The following is a 14,686-nucleotide window of genomic DNA, read 5'->3' as shown; positions in this document are numbered from 1 at the left end:
ACCCTGAGAGGTGCAAGGAGAAGCCCACTCTCTCCCAACTTCCTAGTGGGAATTGGCAGGTCTGGCTGAACTCTTCTGGGCTCAAAGGCAATATTGTTGCAGTAGCACTTCAACCTCAGGCTCCTGTGCAAAACTGAACTGTTTTGCCTTTTGTCTGAGGAAAGTCCCATTGCAGCTTCCTGAGTACTTATAGATTCCAAAAAATCCTCTCCGGACTCAGGAATATCTTTGGCACAGACCTTCATGACAGGGAATGTGTCTACTAATTCTGTTATATTGTACTCTCCCAAGCACGTAGTGCAGTGCTCTGCACATAGTAACTGCTTAATAAATACCACTGATCGATTGATTGAATTATCCCATGTCAATTTGACACGTTCATGTCAGGGGTACTGTGGACCCATTACAGTTTCCCCTACCTTAGTCTCATTAAACCTTTCTCGAATAATGTGTATTACTAAAATTTGCCCTCTTCTCCTTTGCTTGATCTTTCAAGCTTTTAGTAAGGTCAGTGGAGAATGTAGGCTCCTTGGAAAATGAAATGAGTATGTCTACTGCTGCAGTAAGTAGCTGCTTCTCTATAAATGCTAATCATTTCCCTTTTAACAGGACTGCCTCTGCTTTCCCTTCCTTTTTATCATTTTGTGGATCTTTTTTTTACCTCCTTCTTTGTCTGCTTCCTCGATAACTATTGACTTTCCTTTTACTGTTGTTTGTCAGAAATAGTTGCTTAGTAAGTGTTCCAAAGAGATTCTTTAATCCTCTTCATGAGTAGTTAGACATGAACCTGAATTTCAGTCTTTTAATATTTGTTCAAAACTTCTCCTAGTGACTGTGGCCTACTTTCTCCTCCCAAGGATTCCTTGATAAGATATTTTACTTCAGACATCCAGTCTAATGTACTTGTATATTACTCTTTTATATATACTTTTCCAATATAGTTTTCTTGTTACCAAAGTCCTGTTGAATAATTTGACAGTAAAACTTTGATAAACAGATATCTATCACCAGAAGTTAGATGGGAAAGAATGGAACTGTTTTGATATACATTAATGATGAGAAACAAATTAGTATTTAACTGGGTTGTGTGAATGCAATACTTACATGAGAGCATAAGTAGGATCATCATAGTAGGATAAGCTCTTAGTGGGGATGATGTTAGTTTTCCTTGACATTCATTCTCATGGTTAGGAATATACCTAACTGTGTGGATCAGCGTGGCTTAGTGGAAAGAGGACCTGGGTCCTAATACCGCTATGCCACTTGCTAGCTGTGTGACCTTGGACAAGTCATTTAACTTCTCTGTACATCAGTTTCCTTACGTGTAAAAGGAGGATTCAATGCCTTTTCTCCCTCTTACTTAGACTGTGAGCTGAGCCCTATGTGGAACTGTGTTCTACCTGATTAATTTGTATCTACGTCAGTGCTTAGTGTAGTGTTTGGCACATAGTAAGTACTTAACAAATACAACAATAATAATAATAATGCCATCTACCATCCTTAACTATTATCCAGTAATCCTTAAAGAATCAATCATACATGAATACTTATGAATTACCATAATTATTATGATTATTATTTACCCCAGTGCTTAGTACAGCACTTGGTACATAACAGTTAACAAATACCACAATTACATTAGGAGTGAGGGCTTAAATTCATTCATTCATTCAATAGTATTTATTGAGCGCTTACTATGTGCCGAGCACTGTACTAAGCACTTGGAATGAACAAGTCGGCAACAGATAGAGACAGTCCCTGCCGTTTGACGGGCTTACAGTCTAATCGGGGGAGACAGACAGAAAAGAACAATGGCAATAAATAGAGTCAAGGGGAAGAACATCTCGTAAAAACAATGGCAACTAAATAGAATCAAGGTGATGTACATTTCATTAACAAAATAAATAGGGCAATGAAAATATATACAGTTGAGCAGATGAGTACAATGCTGAGGGGATGGGAAGGTAGAGGGGGAGGAGCAGAGGGAAATGGGGGGAAAAGAGGGTTAAGCTGCGGAGAGGTGAAGGGGGGGCGGTAGAGGGAGTAGACGGAGAAGGGGAGCTCAGTCTGGGAAGGCCTCTTGGAGGAGGTGAGTTTTAAGTAGGGTTTTGAAGAGGAGAAGAGAATCAGTTTGGCGGAGGTGAGGAGGTGAGGAGGGAGGGCGTTCCAGGACCGCGGGAGGACGTGGCCCAGGGGTCGACGGCGGGATAGGCGAGACCGAGGGACAGTGAGGAGGTGGGCGGCAGAGGAGCGGAGTGTGTGGGGTGGGCAGTAGAAAGAGAGAAGAAGGAGAGGTAGGAGGGGGCAAGGTGATGTAGAGCCTTGAAGCCTAGAGTGAGGAGTTTTTATTTGGAGCGGAGGTTGATAGCCAACCACTGGAGGTGTTTAAGAAGGGGAGTGACATGCCCAGATCGTTTCTGCAGGAAACGGGCAGCAGAGTGAAGAATAGACTGGAGGGGGGCCAGAGAGGAGGAAGGGAGATCAGAGAGAAGGCTGACACAGTAGTCTAGCCGGGATATAACGAGAGCCTGTAGCAGTAAGGTAGCCGTTTGGGTGGAGAGGAAAGGGCGGATCTTGGCGATATTGTAAAGGTGAAACCGACAGGTCTCGGTAGCGGATAGGATGTGTGGGGTGAACAAGAGAGACGAGTCAAGGATGACACCGAAATTGTGGGCCTGAGAGACTGGAAGGATGGTCGTGCCATCCACGGTGATAGGGAAGTCTGGGAGAGGACTGGGCTTGGGAGGGAAGATGAGGAGCTCAGTCTTGCTCATGTTGAGTTTTAGGTGGCAGGAAGACATGCAGGTGGAGACATCCTGGAGGCAGGAGGAGATGTGAGCCTGAAGGGAGGGGGAAAAGACAGGGGCAGAGATGTAGATCTGCGTGTCATCTGCGTAGAGATGGTAGTCAAAGCCGTGAGAGCGAATGAGTTCACCAAGGGAGTGAGTGTAAATGGAGAACAGAAGAGGACCAAGAACTGACCCTTGAGGAACTCCAACAGTTAAAGGATGGGAGGGGGAGGAGGCGCCTGCGAAGGAGACCGAGAATGACCGGCCAGAGAGATAAGTGGAGAACCAGGAGAGGATGGAGTCCGTGAAGCCAAGGTGAGATAAGGTATGGAGGAGGAGGGGATGGTCGACAGTGTCAAAGGCAGCTGAGAGGTCAAGGAGGATTAGAATGGAGTAGGAGCCATTGGATTTGGCAAGAAGGAGGTCATCGGTGACCTTAGAGAGAGCAGTCTTGGTAGAGTGGAGGGGACGGAAGCCAGATTGGAGGGGGTCCAGGAGAGAATGGGAGTTAAGGAATTCTAAGCAGCGATTGTAGACAACTCGTTCTAGGATTTTGGAAAGGAAGGGTAGCAGGGAGATAGGGTGATAACTGGAAGGGGAAGTGGGGTCGAGAGCGGGTTTTTTTTAGGATGGGGGAGACGTGGGCATGTTTGAAGGCAGAGGGGAAGGAGCCATTGGAGATTGAGTGGTTAAAAATAGAAGTTAAGGAAGGGGGCGATGTTTTTAATAAGGTCAGAGGGAATGGGGTCCGAGGCACAGGTGGAGGGGGTGGCACTTGCGAGGAGGGAGGAGATCTCCTTTGAGGATACTGCAGGGAAGGATGGAAAAGTAGGGGATAGGGTTGGTGGGGGGGAGGGGAGAGGCGGAGGGGTGACTTTGGGGAGCTCAGACCTGATTGTGTTGATTTTTTTGATGAAGTAGGTGGCCAGATCATTGGGGGTGAGAGATGGGGGAGGGGGAGGAACAGGGGGCCTAAGGAGAGAGTTAAAGGTCCGGAACAATTGGCGGGAGTGATGGGCATGGGTGTCGATGAGGGAGAAGAAGTTTTGCCTGGCGGAGGAGAGGGCAGAGTTAAGGCAGGAAAGGATAAATTTGAAGTGTGTGAGGTCGGCTTGGTGCTTGGACTTTCGCCAGCAGCGCTCAGCAGCTCAAGCATAGGAGTGTAGGAGGCGCACAGAGGAGGTGATCCAAGACTGTGGGTTAGTGGAGCGAGAGCGGCGGAGGGAAAGGGGGGCGAGAGAGTTGAGATGAGTAGAGAGGGTGGAGTTGAGAGCGGAGACCTGATCACTGAGAGTGGGAAGTGAGGACAGGGCTGCGAGGTGAGGAGAGATGCTTTTGGAAAGACAGATGGGATCAAGAGAGCGGAGGTCTCTGTGGGGCAGTAGCAAAGATTTGCAGGGTATGTACAATATAAGCAATATGTACAATATGTACAATATGAGTTTACCTCTAGACTGCAAGATCTTGTGGGCAGAGATTGTGTCTACTAACTATTGTTTTGTCCTCTCCCAAGTGCTTGGTACAGTGCTCTGCACACAATAAGCTCTCAATAAGTTTGATTGATGTACAGAAATAACCACTTGGTGTACAAAAGTAAAGCAATATGACCTAGTGGACAAAGCATGGGCCTGGAACTCAGAAGAACCTGATTTCTAATCCCAGCTCCACCACTTGTCTGCTGCATGACTTTGGGCAAATCACTTCACTTCTCTGGGTCTCAGTTACCTCATTTATAAAATGGGGATTAAGACTGTGAGCCATACATGAGCCCCCTCTAGACTGTAAACTCGTAGTGGGTGGGGAATGTGTCTGGTTATTATTCATTCATTCATTCATTCATTCACTCATAGTTATTGAGCGCTTACTGCATGGAGAACACTGTACTAAGCCCTTATTGTTATATTGTACTCTCCCAAGTGCTTAGTACAGTGCTCTGCACACAATAAGCGCTCAAGTACAATTGAATGAATGAATGAAATAATATCTACGACAGTCATGACTAGACTGAAAATTGACTGTGGGCAGGGACTGTGTCTACCAACTCTGTTGTACTGTCCCAAGTGCTTAGTACAGTGCTCTTCACACAGATAGTACTCAATAAATATGATTGATTGGTGACACTCATCTAAATTTCTCTACCATCCTCTAACATCACTAATTTCTCTTTAACATCCCTAACTTAACCTTGTAATAAATCACAGGCTACAACTAGAGACAAAAGTATCCTAAAGCATACAACAAAAAATTGTAGTGAGTATGGCATTATGTTAGCCGCAGCAGCCACAGAAGTCTGTAATGCTGCTGAGCTTTTAATTGTCGAGGTCTCTGATGAGGTGTTAATTCCAGGAGGTCCAGGAAGAAGTGGATCAACCAGAGCTAGAGCAGATGAGATGAGAAAATTCTCCTGCTCCTGCCACCACTACTGGCTTCCTGGAGTTCATGCTGCTCCCAGGAACATGCCAGAAGCAGCAGCCCCTTTGTCCTAGAAACATGAATTCTGGCAGCAGCAATGGAGACAGTTTCTCTTCCGTCTCTACTTCTGCTGTCTTTCAGCTCTCTCAATTCTGACTCTGGTGAGTATTCATGCATGTGTGTGTGTGTGTATGAGGGGAAGGGAAAGTGGGTGTGGAGCACAGAAGAGCAAAATTACATTTGATGAAACCTTGAGATGATAAGGATGCAGTTTCTGGAAAAGGTTGGAAACCAATCAGTGGTATTAAGTGAGCACTTTGTGCAGAGCACTATACTAAACACTGGGGAGAGGACTATACAGTAGGTAGACAAGATCCCTGCTCTCAAACAGCTTACCATCTAGCAAAGGAGAAAGACATTAGAATAAATTACAGGTAAGGAAAGCAACTGAATGTAAGGATGTGTATATAAGTCCTGTGAGGGTGGGAGTGGGCTGACTATTTAAATGCAAAGGAAAGTCAAATACTCTATCCCTGAGCTATGCCCCCAGATGGGGAGATGGGGAGAGTGGTAGTCTGTGGGATATGAAGGGGTAGGGAGTTTCACAGGAGGGGGGACATTAAGCAAGAAGTTGATGGAGGGTGAGGGGAGAGTAAGGAAAGGTTAGTAGGTTGGAAAAGAGGAGTGATTAATAATAATAATTATGATATTTGTTAAGCTCTTTTATGAGCCAAGCACTGTACTGAGCATTGGGTGGATACAAGGTAATTAAGATGGACATAGTCCCACATGGGGCTCACAGTCTAAATAGGAAGGAGAACAGGTATTTCTCATTTTACATATGAGAAAATGAGACACAGAGAAGTTAAGTGACTTGGCCAAAGTCCCACAGCAGGCAAGTGACAGAATTGGGAATACAAGCCAGGTCCTCTGATTCCCAGGCCTATGCTCTTTTCACTGGGCCACACTATTCTCAGTGAAATATAAGGACTGGATTGTAATGAGAGAAGAGTGAGGATAAGTAGGGCAAAGTCAGCTGGGAAAGCATGGTGGTATAAGTGATGGAGATAAGCAGATAAGTGGTGGAGTCAGGATTAGAACCCAGGTCCTTCTGCCTCCCAGGCCCATGCTCTGTCAACTAAGGCATGCTGCTTCTCACATTTCATCCAATATTCATCTGAAATTCTGGTACTTCATCCGTGCCCTATGGGAAGTTTGGGGAAAGCATGGTGGGTGGTGCTGGGAGCGGTATTGCCATCTGGGGTGTAGTGAGAGAGAACCAAGGATCAAGTCTTTAAGTTCTTTGTGCTCCAGGGTCCTCGTGATAAAACAATTGATAAAGCAGTAACTGAATTTTATATCAATCAGTTAATGGTGTTTACTGTGTGCTTACTGTTTGCAGAGTACTGTACTAAGGGATTGGGAAAGTACATTTCAACAGAGTTGGTAGACCCATTCCCTGCCCACCAGCAGTTTGTCTAAAGGGGGAGACAGATATTAATATAAATTACTAAAATGTACAGAAGTGCTGAGGGTGGGGTGTGTAGCAAGTATTTAAAGGAAACAACTCTATTTGTAATAGCCAGGGTTGGCTTAAAATACAAACGAAGGTCAAGCATGGTAGTGAATGGTCAGAACAATGAACAGATTAAAAAAAAGTGGACTACTTTAATTCATACCTTTTAAGTAGGGTGTTACAATTTGTAGCTCTCTTATCCAGTGACAGTATTCAGCACAAACTTGATGATTGACTTCCTCATGCTTCAGAGGGAGATGGAAGACAGAGTCCAAAGCAGGTGGCTTCCTATTAATTAATGCCCAAATATTTGAAAATGTGAGGAGAGCATAATTTAAGTATTTGTAAATTCCTTTCTCTGCCTGCCTGCCCACCCCCATCTCTATTTCTTCACCTCCATCTTATCTCTGGAGTAAAACTCTTACACCGGAGTCCCAACCTATCTCCCCAACAGCTGCCTCGTCCTCATTGCCCAGCTCAGGCTGCAGGCAGGACTGCTGAGAACGGTAGAGCAAAGAGACCCTCCCTTTTTTGCCTGGGAGCTGGGATGGTCTGGATCACATCACATAACTTTCACCCGAAGTCCCACCTCCCTCTTCTCTGATGCCGCCCCCGGCTCAGAAAGTCCTGTAATATAAAGTTTGCAAAGTCCTGGTAGGGCAACTCCATAAGCCACTGTTTAATGGGATCATCTCAAAGGATCATGCTTCATTAACATGTCAGAACAAAATCTAGAAAAACATCGAGGAAACCTTCAGGCTCCAGAGCAATCCTCAGAGCCTTACAGATGGCAGTACAGTAATGAAGACCAAGAACAGAGCTTCCAGAATCTCAGGGCAAAGCTGACAATTGAGTAGACTCCCACGCCAATTGGAAAGCATGCACCAGAGCTCAATCTCAATGCAAAAACATCCTGCCTACACGAGTTCAGTCAATTGCTTTGGGTCTGAAATGCTGAATTGAAACAAAAAGCATTAGTATCAACTCCTTCTAATATAAACTGATCTCAAACAAGCATGAGTTCTGCTTGTAAATTGGCTCAGTGCAGACTTGGTAAATGAGTTGACATCAAACTAACGCTTACTTCATCATGTAAAAGCATAGTGAGCAATTGGAGATTGCCAACTGGGGAATCTGCAAAATAGCCAGCTCTTAACTATATGTGGTTGAAGGGAGAAATAGGTGTATTTAAGGAATATATTTAAGGTAACTAGTCATTCTTAAGCTCAGTTTGGGCAGGGGTTGTGTCTCCAGGGAATGGAAGGGTTGAAATATACAGAGCTAAAGCCAAAATATAGAGAGCTAAAGATACACAAAGGTAGAGATAAAGGGAATAAAAAAAAAACAAGAAGAAAGAGAAGGGAAGCAGAAAAAGGGTGAGACAGATAGGGGAATGGAAGCATTCAAGTGGAAGACAGGGAGGAGAGAAGGTTATGGGGAAACAGGATAAGAATGAGATAATAAAAGCAGAGATGAGAGAATAGGGATGGTGGGAGCAGGACATCCTACTCATCCAGATACATGACCATATGTAGACACAGATCTATACTGCCAGGCAGCCACATAGACAAAATATGTATCCGGAAAACGCCACAGGCAAAATGGCTTCTCTTCTCTGCAAGCCCTTCTGCCCATGGCAAACCATTGGGTGCATTGGTACCACCCTCAGGCAGTGGGAGAAGCACCTCCATGATATGGCCAGTAGATGCCAGACCACTGTACTCTAGGGAACAGTGGTGGCCCTCCAACAGGCTGGACCATGGTAGCAGGGCTCTGACAATAGCAGGAACTCTTGCCTCACAGTCACAGCGCTTCCACTGCCACTGGTCACATTGAATGCTTTCTGGGAATTTCTTTTATGGAAGCCCCATGTGACTGTGTCAGAAACTGCTAGGAAAATAACTGGTAAGTGGCCATTTTAGCTGGGGTGGCTTCAGAGGTACAGCTGCTGTGGAACTACTTCTTTCTCATCTCTTTCAATTCCTTGCTTCTACTGCTGCTTCTGGGCATCTACCACAATGGCTGTCAGATAGCTTCTTGCCATCCAGATATAAGTAGAATTCATTCATTCAATAGTATTTATTGAGCGCTTACTATGTGCAGAGCACTGTACTAAGCGCTTGGGATGAACAAGTCGGCAACAGATAGAGACAGTCCCTGCCGTTTGACGGGCTTACAGTCTAATCGGGGGAGACGGACAGACAAGAACAATGGCACTAAACAGCGTCAAGGGGAAGAACATCTCATAAAAACAACGGCAACTAAATAGAATCAAGGCGATGTACAATTCATTAACAAAATAAATAGGGTAACGAAAATATATACAGTTGAGCGGACGGGTACAGTGCTGTGGGGATGGGAAGGGAGAGGTGGAGGAGCAGAGGGAAAAGGGGAAAATGAGGCTTTAGCTGCGGAGAGGTAAAGGGGGGATGGCAGAGGGAGTAGAGGGGGAAGAGGAGCTCAGTCTGGGAAGGCCTCTTGGAGGAGGTGATTTTTAAGTAAGGTTTTGAAGAGGGAAAGAGAATCAGTTTGGCGGAGGTGAGGAGGGAGGGCGTTCCAGGACCGCGGGAGGACGTGACCCAGGGGTCGACGGCGGGATAGGCGAGACCGAGGGACGGCGAGGAGGTGGGCGGCAGAGGAGCGGAGCGTGCGGGGTGGGCGGTAGAAAGAGAGAAGGGAGGAGAGGTAGGAAGGGGCAAGGTGATGGAGAGCCTTGAAGCCTAGAGTGAGGAGTTTTTGTTTGGAGCGGAGGTCGATAGGCAACCACTGGAGTTGTTTAAGAAGGGGAGTGACATGCCCAGATCGTTTCTGCAGGAAGATGAGCCGGGCAGAGGAGTGAAGAATAGACCGGAGCGGGGCGAGAGAGGAGGAAGGGAGGTCAGAGAGAAGGCTGACACAGTAGTCTAGCCGGGATATAACGAGAGCCCGTAATAGTAAGGTAGCCGTTTGGGTGGAGAGGAAAGGGCGGATCTTGGCGATATTGTAGAGGTGAAACCGGCAGGTCTTGGTAACGGATAGGATGTGTGGGGTGAACGAGAGGGACGAGTCAAGGATGACACCGAGATTGCGGGCCTGCGGGACGGGAAGGATGGTCGTGCCATCCACGGTGATGGAGAAGTCTGGGAGCGGACCGGGCTTGGGAGGGAAGATGAGGAGCTCAGTCTTGCTCATGTTGAGTTTTAGGTGGCGGGCCGACATCCAGGTGGAGACGTCCCGGAGGCAGGAGGAGATGCGAGCCTGAAGGGAGGGGGAGAGGACAGGGGCGGAGATGTAGATCTGCGTGTCATCTGCGTAGAGATGGTAGTCAAAGCCGTGAGAGCGGATGAGTTCACCAAGGGAGTGAGTGTAAATGGAGAACAGAAGAGGGCCAAGAACTGACCCTTGAGGAACTCCAACAGTTAAAGGATGGGAGGGGGAGGAGGCTCCAGCGTAGGAGACCGAGAATGATCGGCCAGAGAGGTAAGAGGAGAACCAGGAGAGGACAGAGTCCGTGAAGCCAAGGTGAGATAAGGTATGGAGGAGGAGGGGATGGTCGACAGTGTCAAAGGCAGCAGAGAGGTCAAGGAGGATCAGAATGGAGTAGGAGCCACTGGAATCTTAATAGGCCCCAAAAGAAATCAGGTCACATCATAGATATTCCTAGAAACTAATTCTTTCAAAATTCTCCCTTGCCAATATTTCATTTTTTTATATCTGGTAACAGGAAGTAACACTGACAGATTTAAATGTCCACTCCTTTCATTTCCTCTGCTCATTCATGAATGGATTTGTCACACACAGGTGCTTCCTCTTGTGTAACATCACTTATATCCAATTCTAACCACCATATCCCTTGACAGTCTCCTAGAGAGGAATCTTATTTTGAGACTGAAAGGCTAAACTTACACCTATGAGTCTAAAGTACTCATCCAACCAGAAGAAAGTGTAGGAAAGCCAAGAGTAGAACTAAGTCGTGTAATTAGCAAGGTTGGGGAATTTGCCACCAAACTTAAAGACTACAGCTGTGAACAGCAGAGAAAAAACATGAGTAGATTGGAGTTTTGCAATTCTCAGTATTTCAACATTCTTGTAGTTTTCAACTCCGAGACCTAATCACACATGATAGCTGTTCAGTTGCAGGATAACAGTAGCTAGTATGGCAGCAGTCTGTTAGCCTCCCCAAAATGGTTGCCAGCATAGCGGTATCCATCTGTATCCCAGTTATCTCAAAAAATCCAACAGTGGAATATGTGACAGACTTTCAGTTCATTTGGGAACAAAGGAACAGAAGGTGACAGTGACTTAGAACTATTTAGAGTACTTAATGGGTGAAGGGATGGGTGATACGGTAGCATCACATAGGTGGAAATGATCTGGGTCCTCTTGAGACAACCACTCAGGATGTGATATATTGCAGCAGTTACTCCAAGATACCTTGGTTTTCTAATCAGGCTACTTAAATGCAATCTGTATTGTCAGAAATCTATTTCAAGGGAATGGGGATACAATTATTGCGGGCGGGGGGGGCTGTAAAAGAGAATGTTTGATTAGTTCATGATTCACGTGGTGCTCACAGTCTTAAGCCCCATTTTACAGATGAAGTAACTGAGGCACAGGGAAGTGTTGAAGGCGGGAGTGGAACCCAGGATTAGTTGGGATTACTCATTTTTATTTATTTATGTATATTAATGTCTGTCTTCCCCTCTAGATTGTGAGCTCATTGTGGGCAGAGAATGTGTCTGTTCGTTGTTGTATTGTACTCTCCTAAATGCTTAGTACAGTGCTTTGCACACAGTAAGAGCTCAATAAATATGATTGAATGAGTGAATGATCCCAGGTCTTCTCTGACTCCGGGGTCCATGCTCTTCTCACTTGGCCACGCTCGTTAATAATGTTGGTATTTGTTAAGCGCTTACTATGTGCAGAGCACTGTTCTAAGCGCTGGGGTAAACACAGGGGAATCAGGTTGTCCCACGCGAGGCTCACAGTCTTAATCCCCATTTTACAGATGAGGGAACTGAGGCACAGAGAAGTGATCTACATCTCCGCCCCGTCCTCTCCCCCTCCCTTCAGGCTCACATCTCCTGCCTCCAGGACGTCTCCACCTGGATGTCAGCCCGCCACCTAAAACTCAACATGAGCAAGACTGAGCTCCTCATCTTCCCTCCCAAACCCGGTCCTCTCTCAGACTTCTCTATCACCGTCGATGGCACGACCATCCTTCCCGTCTCTTGGGCCCGCAATCTCGGTGTCATCCTTGACTCGTCTCTCTCGTTCACCCCACACATCCTGTCCGTTACCGAGACCTGCCGGTTTCACCTCTACAATATCACCAAGATCCGCCCTTTCCTCTCCACCCAAACGGCTACCTTACTGTTACGGGCTCTCGTTATATCCCGGCTAGACTATTGTGTCAGCCTTCTCTCTGACCTCCCTTCCTCCTCTCTCGCCCCGCTCCAGTCTATTCTTCACTCCGCTGCCCGGCTCATCTTCCCGCAGAAACGATCTGGGCATGTCACTCCCCTTCTTAAACAACTCCAGTGGTTGCCTATCAACCTCCGCCCCAAACAAAAACTCCTCACTCTAGGCTTCAAGGCTCTCCATCACCTTGCCCCTTCCTACCTCTCCTCCCTGCTCTCTTTCTACCGCCCACCCCGCATGCTCCGCTCCTCTGCCGCCCACCTCCTCACCGTCCCTCGGTCTCGCCTATCCCGCCGTCGACCCCTGGGTCACGTCCTCCCGCGGTCCTGGAACGCCCTCCCTCCTCACCTCCGCCAAACTGATTCTCTTTCCCTCTTCAAAACCCTACTTAAAACTCACCTCCTCCAAGAGGCGTTCCCAGACTGAGCTCCTCTTCTCCCTCTACTCCCTCTGCCATCCCCCCTTTACCTCTCTGCAGCTAAACCCTCATTTTCCCCTTTTCCCTCTGCTCCTCCACCTCTCCCTTCCCATCCCCACAGCACTGTACTCGTCCGCTCAACTGTATATATTTTCGTTACCCTATTTATTTTGTTAATGAATTGTACATCGCCTCGATTCTATTTAGTTGCCATTGTTTTTACGAGATGTTCTTCCCCTTGACTCTATTTATTGCCATTGTTCTTGTCTGTCCGTCTCCCCCGATTAGACTGTAAGCCCGTCAAATGGCAGGGACTGTCTCTATCTGTTGCCGACTTGTTCATCCCAAGCACTTAGTACAGTGCTCTGCACATAGTAAGCGCTCAATAAATACTATTGAATGAATGAATGAAAAGTTAAGTGACTTGCCCACAGTCACACAGCTGACAAGTGGCAGAGCCGGGATTCGAACTCATGAGCCCTGACTCCAAAGCCCGTGCTCTTTCCACTGCGCCACGCTGCTTCCCCGTTCTCATGCCCACTCTGCCCGTGGCCAGCTGTCTGTGTCTTTGCAAAAGACACAACCTCTCGCAGCTTCAGTCTCTTCATTTGTAAAATTGGGGTATGATACCTACCCTCCTTCCTTCCTAGACTGTGTGCTTGATGTGGTACAGGGACTGTGTGCACTAAGATTATCAGCATCTACCACAGTACTTAGCACATTGTTTTGGCACATAATGTTTACTACCATTATTTATTTTTATTCATTAGATAAGGGAATAATCTTGGTTAAAGCTGTTGTTAGAGGGAGAGCACCATTACCTAATATGCATACTCTGCTCATCTAATGCCAACCAGTTCTCTGTACCTCAAACTTTATCCTATCACCAAGGGAGTGGAAGAAGAGGAGAGGAGGGCTCAGTCAGGGAAGGCTTCCTGGAGGAGATGTGCCTTCAATAAGGCTTTGAAGTAGGGGAGAGCAATTATCTGATATGAGGAGGGAGGGCATTCCAGGCCAGAGGTAGGATGTGGGCAAGAGGTCGGCATAGACAAGATTGAGGTACAGTGAGAAGGTTAGCACCAGAGGAATGAAGTGAGTGGGCTGGATTGTAGTAGTAGCTTTTATGTAACTGAGCTTTTATGTAGATTGCTTGTCTATTATTTATATATAATAGACATTTTATATTATATGCATACTAACAATGTAATTAACAAATGATTAATATAATACAATTATTTATGCATATTATTTTATATTGTGTGTAATATAAAATATCATACCACTTTTTCACTATTTCACCCTCTGATTCCTGAAATATAATTTCGTTTCAGTGTAAAAACACAAGCGTGATACCCGATCTGCTGAAATTAATTTTACACATTTTCTGTCTCTGGTTGTTTTGCCCAATATAGAGGCTTGGATTTTCATTCTGGAATGCTTTTGATGATTCTATCAGATTTCCTGAAATTGTATGGATTGTTTAATTATTGGCCCTCATTGATCTTGCCTTTCAGCTCACTTCTTTTGCATTCAATATATTGTATTGCCCTTCAAAGTATGAAAAAGCAGGTATTCAATTCTGCAAAGGTCCATTTTGAATGTCGATGTTTCATAGTTCTGATTCAGCATAATAGACCCAATTGAAGCCGATAGAAATACTTAGTAGCTTCCATTTCGTTTGCATTGATTGTTATGCATTCAAACAAAGAGAGACATAGTTGATGGGAAATGGAGTGTAATTTAACTACATGGGAATTAATCACACCACCTGTCAATATATTTGTAAGCCATCTTGTTGAAGGGCAGACACTGAGTTGACTTTTTGGTTACCTTTATTTAGTTTGCGACTGTCAGAGGAGTAAGTGAATGTAAAACTCTATTTGTTCTCTGAAAAGGCAATCACATAGTTAGCCTTTAGTAATCACATCATTTAAGCAAACATCTATCGATAATGTTTTAAATAAAAAGGGGGAAATGTCTAGATTTAGGAATTTATATATTTTCTATCACCGTATCATCAATCCAAACAGTAACTCCAGGGAGAAGTTTGATTTAGGATTTTGAGGGTTTTTTTGAAGATGGCACATGGATGTCTTCACAAAAGATGAACAAACTCTGGTGTGCTGCCATGTAAATGCTATTATGGGCAGG

General features: G+C 45.7%; 1 protein-coding gene across 3 annotated transcripts in view; it reads left to right on the top strand.

Annotated features, from left to right (window-relative positions):
• LINGO2 (leucine rich repeat and Ig domain containing 2) overlaps nt 1-14,686 on the top strand; it is a 900,663-nt gene that overhangs the window by 239,314 nt on the left and 646,663 nt on the right. The window lies entirely within an intron of this gene.

Source organism: Ornithorhynchus anatinus, chromosome X5 (assembly GCF_004115215.2).
Source record: "Ornithorhynchus anatinus isolate Pmale09 chromosome X5, mOrnAna1.pri.v4, whole genome shotgun sequence".
Taxonomy (NCBI): Eukaryota; Metazoa; Chordata; class Mammalia; order Monotremata; family Ornithorhynchidae; genus Ornithorhynchus; species Ornithorhynchus anatinus.
The sequence above is the reverse complement of the archived record's forward strand: the minus strand, read 5'-3'. Positions and strand labels throughout refer to the sequence as shown.